The following is a 12,648-nucleotide window of genomic DNA, read 5'->3' as shown; positions in this document are numbered from 1 at the left end:
GCTGGCCCCGCGGGGGGGTGGGGGGAGGGTGGCAAGGGTCCAAGGGAGCCTCCCTTGGACCCTTGCCACCCTCCACCCCCCCCCCCATGGGGCCAGGGGGGGTAAAATCGACAGCTTCTGGGAGTGTTTTGAGGCTTGGGAAGCCTCCAAACACCCCCAGAACCTGGCGATTTTGCCAGTGCTGGCCCCGCGGGGGGTGGGGGGAGGGTGGCAAGGGTCCAAGGGAGGCTCCCTTGGACCCTTGCCACCCTCCCCCCACCCCCCATAGAGCGGGGGGGGGGTTAAAATCGCCAGCTTCTGAGAGTGTTTGGAGGCTTATCAAGCTTCCAAACACTCCCAGAACCTGGCGATTTCGCCAGGGCTGGCCCCGCGGGGGGGTGGGGGGAGGGTGGCAAGGGTCCTGGGAGGCTCCCTTGGACCCTTGCCACCCTCCACCCACCCCCCCATGGGACCAGGGGGGGTAAATTCGCCAGGTTCTGGGAGTGTTTTGAGGCTTGGGAAGCCTCAAAACACTCCCAGAACCTAGCGATTTTGCCAGTGCTGGCCGGTGCGTGGGTGGGAGGAGCGTCGCAAGGACCTGAGTGAGCTCCCAGGACCCTTGCGACGTTCCCCCCACCTGGAAGCTGGCGATTTCGCCGGTGCTGGCCCCGTGGGGGGGTGGGGGAGCCTCGCAAGGGTCCTGGAAGGCTCACCCGGACCCTTGCAACGCTCCCCTCCACGGGTCCAGCAGCGACGAAATTGCTGCATTCACACCATTAGACGCACTGACTTCCCCACCCACATTTTGGAGGGGGGAAAGTGCGTCTTATGGTGCAAAAAATACGGTACTTTCTTTTTCACATGACTATATGTGTGTAACTGAAATACTTTTGGTGCTGTGTGGTCACAGGCTGCTGCTTATTGTAGTACTGTATATAAATGACACAGATTTACATTCCTTTTAGTACCCAATTCTGGAACAATAAGGCTTTTGGCAAGCACTATGTCATAAAGATGGGCAGTTGCCAGCATCTTGGTTCAGAGTGCCCTGTGGTTGTCATCATCTGCTGCCTCAAAAAGTGTAGATAATCTATTCTTACTATTGCATTATCACTTTTGCACTTTATTGTTCAGTAGCTGAAATCCTGTTGCTTAACACAGTAAGTCGCAACTGGAATAGGCCCATTTGAATGAATGGAACTTATGGAAGAGTTGATTCTTCAAATCGGCACTGATCCAATGAACCTACTGTAGTGCGATTTACTATGCTAACCAACAGGATTTCAGCCTGCCAGTTTCCTTATTTTGAAAAACAAAACAAAACATGGTGTACATGTTCATTTTGACTTAAGTTGATTGACTGTATTTCTGGTAATTAAAGTCAATTTAGGAACTTTGCTTGAATGTTGGTTCACTTTCTTGCACCTTGATAGTCCCTTTCTCACATTTGCTACCCTGCTTGTGCCCCTCTTTGCCCCACTGCCCTGCACCCAGATCATGACCCTTCCTGTCCCCTTCCATACTGGTCCCTTACCCCACTCCTTGGCTGCTCACAGCTTCTGCATTACTTCAGTCTAGGTGGTGAAGTGGCCCTGAGGGTGGGTTGGTTGTTTGACTCCTGGCTCGCTTGCCTTCAGCTCCACCTTCAATGCATATATTAAAGGATCATGGGCTCTGAAATTGGGGGCTGAGGGGAGGGAAGCTTAAGGACACATTGCTTTTGCCTTGTGCCCACCTGCTCTCATGCTGGCTGCCTTATTTTTTATTCCCCCCCCCCTTGATAATCTGACAGGAGGGTGGAAATTTAAAAGCCAGCAAAGGTATTCACAAAATGGGAAAGCCCTCCCCCCTCCTTTACAAAGTGAAACTGACCAGAAAAATTGCTTCTTCAATTTGTGAAGGAGGAGGCAGTGCTTTTCCTGGCTTGTAAATTTCCACTGTCCTGCTTCGGACTATGGATATCTCCCTTGGGGGCAGGGTGGAAATAAGGCGGCCAGCGCTCGGCTGTGGGAGGCAGCCAGCACCAGGCAACAAATACAATTTATACTGACAGAGGCATTCACATCTGCCAAACCAATGAAAAATAAATTGATTTGACATACGTGTTAAAATAAACAACTCTCTACCAGTCCAGTAAAATACTTCACTTCTGATAAGAAAAACACGATTCCTGGGCCAAATCTGCACTTCTGTCTGTGTTGTGTAGTCAGAATTTTTTAGATTGATATTATTTTTTTTAAAAAAAACAACTCTGATTCAACAGCGGTTCTTATTGCCAGTGGGGTCGAGCTCCAAGTCATGTTAATGAGTAGCAGGATATATGCGTAGGATACACTGTATGGGCTAGTTGTTTTCTACTAACTTAAAAATACCAGGTACCAGTTCATAGAAGACAGAAGAAACATTGGCATGTAGCCATTAGGATGGTAATGTGAATGCTTATGCTGCAATATGCTGCTATCTTTTCTCATACTCACTCTGTATCTATCTTTTAAACAAGGGGTATCAGCATGATCTGTTTTGGTTTTGTTTGTTCCCGAATAATTTCTCAGCAAGGACAGGTGGTGTTTAAGAAAGATAATGAGAAGAATTACTTGGCTTCAAATGGTGGAGTTGGAAGGCATATCACAGCTGGGCTCTCTCACAAGAGACTATGAATGAGGCAGGCGTTTTCAATTACTACCCAGGGTTGAGGCCCCAGTAATGCCTTCTCACCAGCAACATGCTCTGAGCAATAATCAGGCATGCCCTTCATCTGTTTCAAGTGAGCGCTTCAGCATGGAGGAGGCTAAGTTGTGCCTTGTAAATAAATACAACTCGCTCTGGTTTGTAGGCACTGGCTCATTGTGTTGCTGCTGCTGCTATGGCTGAAACCCAGCTAAAGTTTGGTAGACTTTGACGAAGTGTTTTAACTCTTCTTGGTAACACTTATCCCATTCTGCGCCACTCTGTAAAAAGGAAGATTGATATTCTTTAAGGAGTTGACAATTTGTGATCATTTGTAAAAAAACATGACATTCTTTCTTGAGTGCGTAATGTTTGCATAGATAGACTGCAGGACAGTTCAAATTGTAACTGCAGACGTTCGTTAGTCACTCTTATTACATGGGATCCATTTCCAGCTGTGAAACATGACCTATGAAGGAGGGGAAAAAGATACAACTTACTGTATTCTCTAGTAATCTCCTGGGGATTCCCCCCCCCCCGGATTATCTACTATAAATTCAGAATCGTTCCCCTTCGTGGAGCCAATAAGGGCTGTATTCACAATGCAGATAACAGCCGGAGTGGTGGAGAATTTCACTTAGATCCCGAGAGTTGGAAGGGTTAATCCTTTTTCCTCAGTTCTGATGTTGCTGTAGGCCACTTTCAGTTCTGCCCTCCGGTCTTGCCGCCAACAATAATTAAGAAGCAAATGTTGTTGTTGTTCTTCTTTCCCTTGTTAATTTTAAGATGCGGTTGTTGCATTTTGGGGATCAATGGGGCCAACCTCTCCCCCTCTGAAAGTTCAGTGATGAGGGGGCTACTGAGATTAATGTCTGAGCTTGTCACTGGATGTCTGCACTAGCTGTCAGAAGGGGCTTATTGGAAGAAGTTCAATACAACCTGACTGCAGGCTCCACTTAATTTATCACAATATTCCTGAGAAGCATGTCTAATCAGTTTAATCTCACAGCTGAATGAACAATGGCAGAAATGTGTGAGAATCTGTCTAAGATTCCATATAGAATCAGTTGCTTGAGTCCCACCATCCCACCCCCAATCATTTTTTCAGACAAAGTACAACCTGCAGAATAGTAGCAGAGATTACATTTAAAGAAAACTAGCTAAGCACTACATATTCTTCACAGAGGCGGTGCAAAAGCAGCCCAGGATCTGGCCAGTATCATAGGTTCAAGTCATGAGAGAGGAATTTCTGGAATGGATGCAAGGGCTCTCTGCATATTTTAACAAGCTAGGGTTCTGGAGAAAATCTTTGCTCCATTGTTTATTCAGCTTAATGACCAAATGGAGCAGGATGGTGACATCAGTCTGGCTAGTCTCTGTTTCTTTCTCTCTCTCTGAGAAGCAAGGGAAAGAACCCATTGCTTGTTCTGCTTTTGATGTGGTCTTCTTAGCTTTAAGCTTTAAAAGGGAAGCTTCAGGTCAAAGTGAAACCTGCAGAGTGAAATCCTCCCACTCAAGATTCTGTTAGTAGAAGCATTCAGCTAATGAATCAACTCTCTTTCTGTCTCCCCCTTCCCATACACACACACACACACACACACACACACACACACACACACACACACACACACACACACACACACACACACACACACACACACACACACACACAGAGAAGACTTGTGACACCTGAAAGATAAACAAATGAGCTGCAGCTAGTGTTACCATATTTTTCTGTGTATGACACTACTTTTTCCTAAAATCATTACACTAAAATTGAGGGGTGTCTTATACACGGAAGTAAGCTGAGCACAGGAGAGAACAAAACTGCCCGTAACCTTGCGTCTGTAAACAGGCTTTCTTCAATGAGGAGGCTTAGTTTCCTACAGTCAGGAGACTTAACTTCCTCCAACCACGACCCTTATGGAACTGATGTCAGCTTATGCTGTACAAACCAATTGGAACACACCTCCTTGGAGGTGGAGCCTGTAGGCAGTGCTCAGGTTCAACAGGGACTCGTAATATCCGAGCATTTAGAGCCCAGAGGCTGAACACTCAAAGCTAAGTTTTCTTAATTTTGGGGTTAGAAAAGTGTGGGGGGGCACCTTATAAACAGGGGTGTCCTATAAATGGAAAAATACAGTATATTCCAGATATCTGGGCAGCCTAATTTGCATTGCACTAGATTGTCTAATTTACATAATGTACACACTTGTACAATATGCTAATTAATATGGATTTTCATATTATAAAAATTAAGCACATTAACTGTTCCTACCTACATATTTTAGGCATGACATCATTTATATAGCAACCAATGGTTTGAAGCAGCAAGTTGAGTGTAATATTTAGATTGTAGAACAGGGAGGCACAAGTTCAAATCCCAGCTTAGTCACAAAGCTTGCTTGGGTCTCCTTGGGCCAGTTCATACTTCTCAGCTGAACCTAACTTGTAAGGTCATTTCTTGAATAAAATGGGTAGAGGAGAACTCTGCAAAGTAGTGGTGTATATTACTGGTGCATATAAATGTACTACAACATTCGGAAGTCCTCATTCAAAATAATCATTGGCCCAAGATCTGTTGCTCTGATCTTGGGAGTTACAGTCCAAGAATGTAACTCTGCCAGTCTTTGCTTCCAATGAATATGCATATCTTCTGAGGTGTAAATTGACCTAGTACAACGGTTCCTGACCTTGGGTCCCTGGATGTCCTTGGACTAAAATTTCACCATTAGCTGTGTGGCTCAGGATTTCTGGCAGTTATAGGCCAAGAACTTCTAGGGACCCATATTGGGAAGCACTGCTCCAGTAGAATATATATACAGTATCTGAGTAAGCAGTTTTAAGGGCCATAGCAAGACAATTACAGTACATGTAGAATTAGCTCTTCATAAAGGATGTATAGTTCCCTTCTCACTGTTTGAAACCTCTCTTCCCAGAAATGTAAGATTCACAGCAACCATAAGCTCAATAACAATATTCTAATCGTTTATATTCCTCTTCCAGCTTTCCCAACGGTACCTTTCTTCAAGACAGCAACCGGCAAAGCTATCAGCTAAGATCCCCCAAGCCTATGCGAAAGAGACTGGAAGTTAATGTTTCTGGAAGGCCATAGCAACATAGACTCAAAAACCAGTAGAACTGTAGAGCTGGAAGGGACCCCATATGTCTTTGAGTCCATCCCCTGCTAAAGCCAAAAGTACTATAAGATGCATAATGTACAACTTGAAAAGTTCTTTCTTTCCTTCTTGGACTACTGCTCCCATAATCTCCCAGCTAGTATTCATTGCTATGGATTAATTGCTTTCTATGCACTTTTTCCCTGGAAACAGTGCAGACAATTCTGAAAACAGATTTCTGCAAACAGATCTCACTGTTTGAAAAAGGACATATTCTTCCAATTTCAGCATTTTCCTAATTTCTTTGATTTATTTGTTTATGAAAGCTTGTGAAACTATGGATGGTTTAGTTCATTGGCTGTTCACACAGGAAGGCTTATTTTGCACAAACAATTGATCAACACTGACTGCATGTTTTGTCTTCCCTCTGTGGTTCTGTAAGAGCCAGAAACTTGCTTTATTTTTTAAAAAATGAAAGTTTGGGCTCTGGCCTAAATTGCAGTCTGAACAGGTACCATGTGGCATTCCTAAAATCCATGGAAATCCCAGCTAAACAGGTACAGTACTATGGCAATCTTAGCTGCAGCATAAACTTTTATGGACCAGAAGAACCTATTTCATTAGGAGCACGAAGTATTATTCTATGTTGACAAATACAGTATATATATTGATATGACACAGTGATGCAATGGGTACATCCAGCTTTGATTTTCCACTAAGCCGTGAAGCTCCCTGAATTTGGACCAGTTGCTCTCTCTCAGCCTGATGACAGTTTTTTTGTTAGACATTGACTTTTTGCGATCGCTATAGCAATTCGCAAAACAGTGATTCCTATGGGGGAATTTCGCTGGACAATGTTTGGTCCCTGCTTCACAAACTGATTTTCGCTAGACGACGATTTTGACAGCTCCCTCCGCGCTCGCAAAACGGGTGTTTTCGGAACCTAAGCTTTGCAAGACAGCTATTTAAACAGCTGATCAGCGGTTCACAAAGTGGCTTTCCTATGGCCGATCTTCGCTAGACAATGACGATTCTTCCGCACTGGAACACATTAAACATGTTTCAATGCATTCCAATGTGGAAATGCTTTTCGCTAGATGATGATTTCGCTAAACAACTATTTCAGTGGAACGGATTATCATCATCTAGCAAGGCACTACTGTATATAGAAGTAACCAACGGATAGAATCCTACTGATCTTTGCATGAAGTTTGTGTAACTAGCTATGGCTAATTGTGGCTAACTGATGAAGTACAAGAGGGTGCTTTGTTTGCATGCCTAGTCACTCACCCAGTTGGGCATATGAGATGCATCCCAGTACCTTGTCCATTATTTGAAATTCGGTGTGGCAAGTTACACAAGCCTCATACAAACACCAGTAAGATTCTGGCTAACAGCTAATAAAGCAATACATGTTAAATAGGTATGGAGAAATAGGTCTTTTCCATCTCTATACACACAGATATGGTATCTGCCTACCTATGCATCATATGTAGGTAGGTAGATAACCAATGCTTTTACCACATCAGCTTTCATAATGGTTCAAGGTTGTGTGCTTTGTGCTTATTGCTTACACAGGAAGTTATTCCTCTGGAGCCAATCAGTCCTGCCAATCTGGGATCCATTTTATGTACTGTATCCTACCCATCTGTGCCAGTTAAGAGAATTCCAAACCATTCAAAACAGTTTGACACTACAGAAGAAAAAAAAAGCCCCAAATATCATTACTGAAATGGACACATCTGTGCATTATCATTATTTGGAAGGGTACTTGTCATTATAATTGAGCCAGTGCTTCTGTAAATCCAAATGTTTTTCTATTTTATATATTAATTCTGTGCTCATTATTTTGCTCACTGGAAGAGAATGCCTGCTGTTGTGAGTGTACTCTATCAAATTAATGCACCCATCACTATCTTGCTTAGCATATTGCATTATTTGTTACACTTCACTTCCTGGCTTTCTTTTGTTCTAAGGGAACACTTTCAACATGGCATTGCATCAGATAAAAATATGTTGTGCACTTCCTGGGATTTGTTTATCTTTGTGTTTTTTTATATACTTAACCTTATGGCTCAGAAATCATTATATGCTCAATTAGCTCTGGCTTATGTGCTCTCTGCAGTTTAAGATGAGTTTTTCTCTAGGAAAAAAAAAGTTTTGCACAGAATTCTGTTTATTTTAAGCACAAGAGACCAAGCAGTAATCTGGGGGTTTACTTTTTTACCATGGGTCAGAGAGAACAGATGTAGCTACAGAATATGGGTTGAATAGAGGACACACTTTGTTACTGACAACCGTTCTCCTGTACCCATTCTCAGTGTTGAACCAGCCCCTGGAATGGTGCAGTGGGATGCTTAATTTAATGTAACAATCCATGTTATTTTACCCTAAGCACCTGTGATAGTTATAGCTTTATGATGAATGCTCCCAGGAAGTTCATAAAATTTACACACACACACCCTTTTTTTTTCTTCCAGGATTATAATTTTGTGTTCAGAGTAATGCCACAGAAACTCCTAGGCTTGATTATGTTGGCAAAGATGCAATGGAAGAGCTCTGCAGATCGAGCACACTGCATTCGTCCTCACAACCTCTGACTTGATCTATTACCCTGAGTACACCTGATGTTATCTGATTTCAGAAGCCATGTAGGGTCTGGTCTGGTCAGTACTGTACTTGGATAAGAAAGCATTAAGGGACACCACAGATCCCCAAGTAGGACTAGGAGGAAAAGAATCCTGCCGGAATCCTGTTGACAGTATTGGGCCAGATGGACCAATTATCTGTCGGAATGTAAAACAGCTACCTAGGTTAATATGTTGCTTCCTGTAAGAGTGGCCCCATTACCTTGTAGGTTCCACCATAATGTCCAGTTTTCATGTGCGCTTTGTTACAGTGACTTAATTATACCTTGCATAGACTCTTGCAATGCACGATACATAGGTTACCTTTGCAGAGGGTCTGGAAGTTTCTGCTGGTGTTAAATGAGGGACCTGGATTGCTAACTGTTATGTGTTATCAATCTCCTCTTACACCCACACTGTTTTTTCACTTCTTTTGCAAAATCAGGGTTGGACTGTCTGAGGGATGACTTGTCCTGTTATTATATTATACAGTATATTACAGTATATGTAATATATTGCACATTGCATATTATGGTCATGGCCAAAAATAATGGCACCCTTTTGGGTGCATTTGTGCATTTTTGGGTTTCTGTGTGGAACTGTATCAGATTTGACTTTTTTTCTGTTTTTTGACTTGTTCTAACGCAAACCAAAGAAATGAACATGTGAGTACCAAAACATTTGCAACTGCGAAAATTTTCTGAGAGAAGGGTTGCATTTTCTGACAGAATTGCAAGGGTGCCAATATTTTTTGGCCATGATTGTATATGTTATATATAGTTATTAAGATAAGCAGGAGCCATAATAATTAAAATAATTGCTCAGACCTATTTGTTTGGCAAGTATTTTTCCCTGATGTTGTTCTTATATTGTGCAAAGCATTCCCTGTGGAATTATTATTGGAACACCACTTCCTTGGGATTCAGGAAAGGTGTTGAGATCCATCTCTTTAATTTAATCTTAAAAATTATTTTTAGTGTGATATTTTATGAATCATTTACGAATGGTTTGTTAATTGTTTTAATTTAAATTTACTGTGTACCGCCTAGTGGTTTTTTGTCAAAAGAGGCAGTACTGAAATATCAATAAATAGTTAATATTCTAAAATGAATTGCAGCATAGACATCTTATTCTGGTCTTTGTCAGCCAAACCCTAAGAATTGACTGAAATGTCAGTTTCTTACATGCAGTGTATACCACGTTTCCCTGAAAATAAGACAGGGTCGTATATTAATTTTTGCTCCAAAAAAACTTGTTAGGGCTTATTTTCAGGGGATGTTTTATTTTTTTCATGCACAACCATCTACATGTATTCAAATACAGTCATGTCATCTTCTTCTAGTTGCTGCACAATGGTGGAGGGTGGGGTTTCACTTAACTGGGACTTATTTTGGGGGTAGGGCTTATATTACGAGCATCCTGAAAAATCATACTAGGGCTTATCTTCAGGTTAGTTCTTGTTTTTGGAGAAAGAGGGTATTTACTATTCTAGAATGACCAAACAGCCCTAAAGAAAATGACCCTGATGTTCTCATTAAGAAAATCCATCGTATAATCACACCAAGTACTTATAGTCTGAAACTGGTGCTGAGAATCAACTCTGTAGCTCAGCCCCACCCCACTTTTCAAATATTTGTGGGCACAGTAAGAGCTTCTCTAGGAATAGTCAGGCAGCAAATCCTTTCAATTATACACCTGCAGTGCAAGCACTTTGCATACAATAGCATCTCACCTGTAAAGCTGTGATTTCAGGCAAATAGTTTTCAATTGAAAAAGTCATTTAAAGGCCAATTTCATCACCTGAAAATCTGCAGCAGATCAGAAAAGGACCATGGCAACGTGTAGATAACACTATAGGTAGGTCAGCCATTTGGGTTTTTCTGGTTTGGATTAAAGGGGGAAAAACACCTTTAGAATTAAAAAGGTCCCAGTGATTTCAGGAGTTGGCTACAGTAACTTTGACCAAAATAGGGACACTGTTAAAAGTGTTGGACTGGCGCTCAGGAAACTTGGGTACAGATTCCCATTGAGTCATTTGGCATCATCATACCCTCTCAGCTGTACCTACCTCTCAGGACTATTGTGAAGGTAAAGTGAGGAGAGGAAATCCAGAAATCTGTCACCTCAGAACTGATTCTGCATCCCTCATTTCAGAACTTTGCTTTAAACAGAGGAACCTGGCACCTCTATCTAGCCATGGGTTATAGAAGATTTCCGTATGTTTCTTTTGCACCACTCCCATCTCTGTAGTGCCCAGCCTGTGAAGACTCCTGCAAATGCTTCGGGCTATTTCCCCCTCAAATATAAATTACTTCAAACTTCACAGCTAGCCTTGGAGAATACGTAACTGAGAACAGTAGTATAACTCTCCTGGGCACTTGCAAGGAAGCATCAGTGGCTAGAGGGTGGGGTTAAATTTTGATTTCCTACTAGCTAATACTCCTCAGTAAATCCTTGGCCCAACAGATTTGTCTTCTGAGGAAAACATAAAGTTGGGATTTTCTCCAAAGGATGTAATTCCACACTTATTTGTATGCTATCTTCATTCTTCACAGATGGTATTATGTGACTGTTTGTGGATTACAAGGTTCCAGAATTTATAAAATTCTCCATGAGTTGGATAAATTATATCCAGCCATGATAACCAGAATTTTGGGGGGCAGGATGAGTCCTCAACAGCTCCCCATTATTGTCAATCCAAAAACACTTTTATTAAATAAAACCTCTATTGTGTGTGTTGTGTGTGTCATGTGTTGTCAAGATGCAGCTGACTTATAGCAACCCTAATGGGGCTTTTAAGGTAAGTGAGATATTGAAAGAATGTTTTTACTAGTTGTATCCGCCAGTGAGTTTCTATGGCCAAGTGGGAATTTGAAAACAGGCCCCTTGAGTCCTACTCCACCACTCTTTCCATTACACTACACTGGGTACTTCTGTTACTTTTATTAGATCTCTACAATCTCAAAAATAGGTATTTTGGAGTCCACTACGACTCTTCATCAGGATAGTGTGTGTGTCTGTAAAAGAGAACTTTGCCGAAGTTCCAGAAATAATCTTAGCCAGAGGTTAAGGCCAGATTCTATTGCATAAAAGTTCCAAAACGGATTTTTCAGCCTTTTAAAATCAGCTAGAGATATCTGGTTTCACATCAAGCTATGTAGATGTTATTATCATTCTCTTGTTTTCCATATAAAGATCTGCCAATCTTGCCATCTGTCTCATTGCCTTATATCCAAGCATATGGCTTCTGGTGGTTGGAAACAGGAGCATCCAGAAACGTGGCCATCCCATATCACAAAACTGAAAGATAAAGCTTAATTTACACACAGATAATGCCACATTTTATTGCAGCCAAATAAAGAAAATAAACAAAACGACCTTGTGGCAAAAGGCAAATATAGTCCTCAATTAGGGGCAGTCTTGTTAAAATAATGGTTGATCTCTTTGTTCTGGTTGTGCATGTTGAGTCTACTGCCAGGGTATGAACTGAAAAGAATACATATGCTGAGATGAAACCAGATACCTAGCCGATTTTAAAAGATTGCAGTGTCCATTTTGGAACTTATTTTGAACAAGAGTGCAGAAACGGAGGGCTTGACTACATGTGGTAATATTTCTGTTTTTGCATTGGGTTTGGCGCACTTGAAAGTGATTTAATAATCCCCAGCGACATGGCATAGAGGTAAGCACACTTTTTTTTGGTTGGGAAGTGAGTTTTTAAAACACCCACATGGGGGTTATTGTTGTTTTTTAAACAGATTCTGGTCACACTTTAAAAAAACTTATTTTGGTATGTGTGATCGCCTGTGTCAGAGTCAATAGTGCCTTTGGGGGTCTGTGGGGTTTGTCAAAATGGGTGCCAAGTACAACGGGTTTTGAACTGCAGGATACCCTGCAATCTCAACTCTTCTTTTCCCCCATCCATTTCTATTTGAGCGCTGCATCGCTCTAGTGGTATTCCAGTTCAAAATTTATATTTAAAAAATTAAATATTAAAAAACACAAGGAGACTGGGGACAGACTGCTGAGGTTGTGACCCCTCAGCTGTGCTACAACTCTTGATTCTTGCTCCCCCAACCTCTGGTGGACCTCTGCCACATAGCTCAGGTGGTTTTGTGCCTTGCTGGAAACCTGCTCTGCTTGCAGTTGAATTAATCCAATATGGCTACTTCCTGGAAACTTTGCTAAAACACAGGACTTGCACCCTCCTTCTCAGCTTTCCGAAGCTCCTGGTGGTTGGACTAAGTGGGGTGGCT

The sequence above is a fragment of the Pogona vitticeps genome, chromosome 1 (genome assembly GCF_051106095.1).
Source record: "Pogona vitticeps strain Pit_001003342236 chromosome 1, PviZW2.1, whole genome shotgun sequence".
Classification (NCBI taxonomy): Eukaryota; Metazoa; Chordata; class Lepidosauria; order Squamata; family Agamidae; genus Pogona; species Pogona vitticeps.
Note: the sequence above shows the minus strand (reverse complement) of the source record.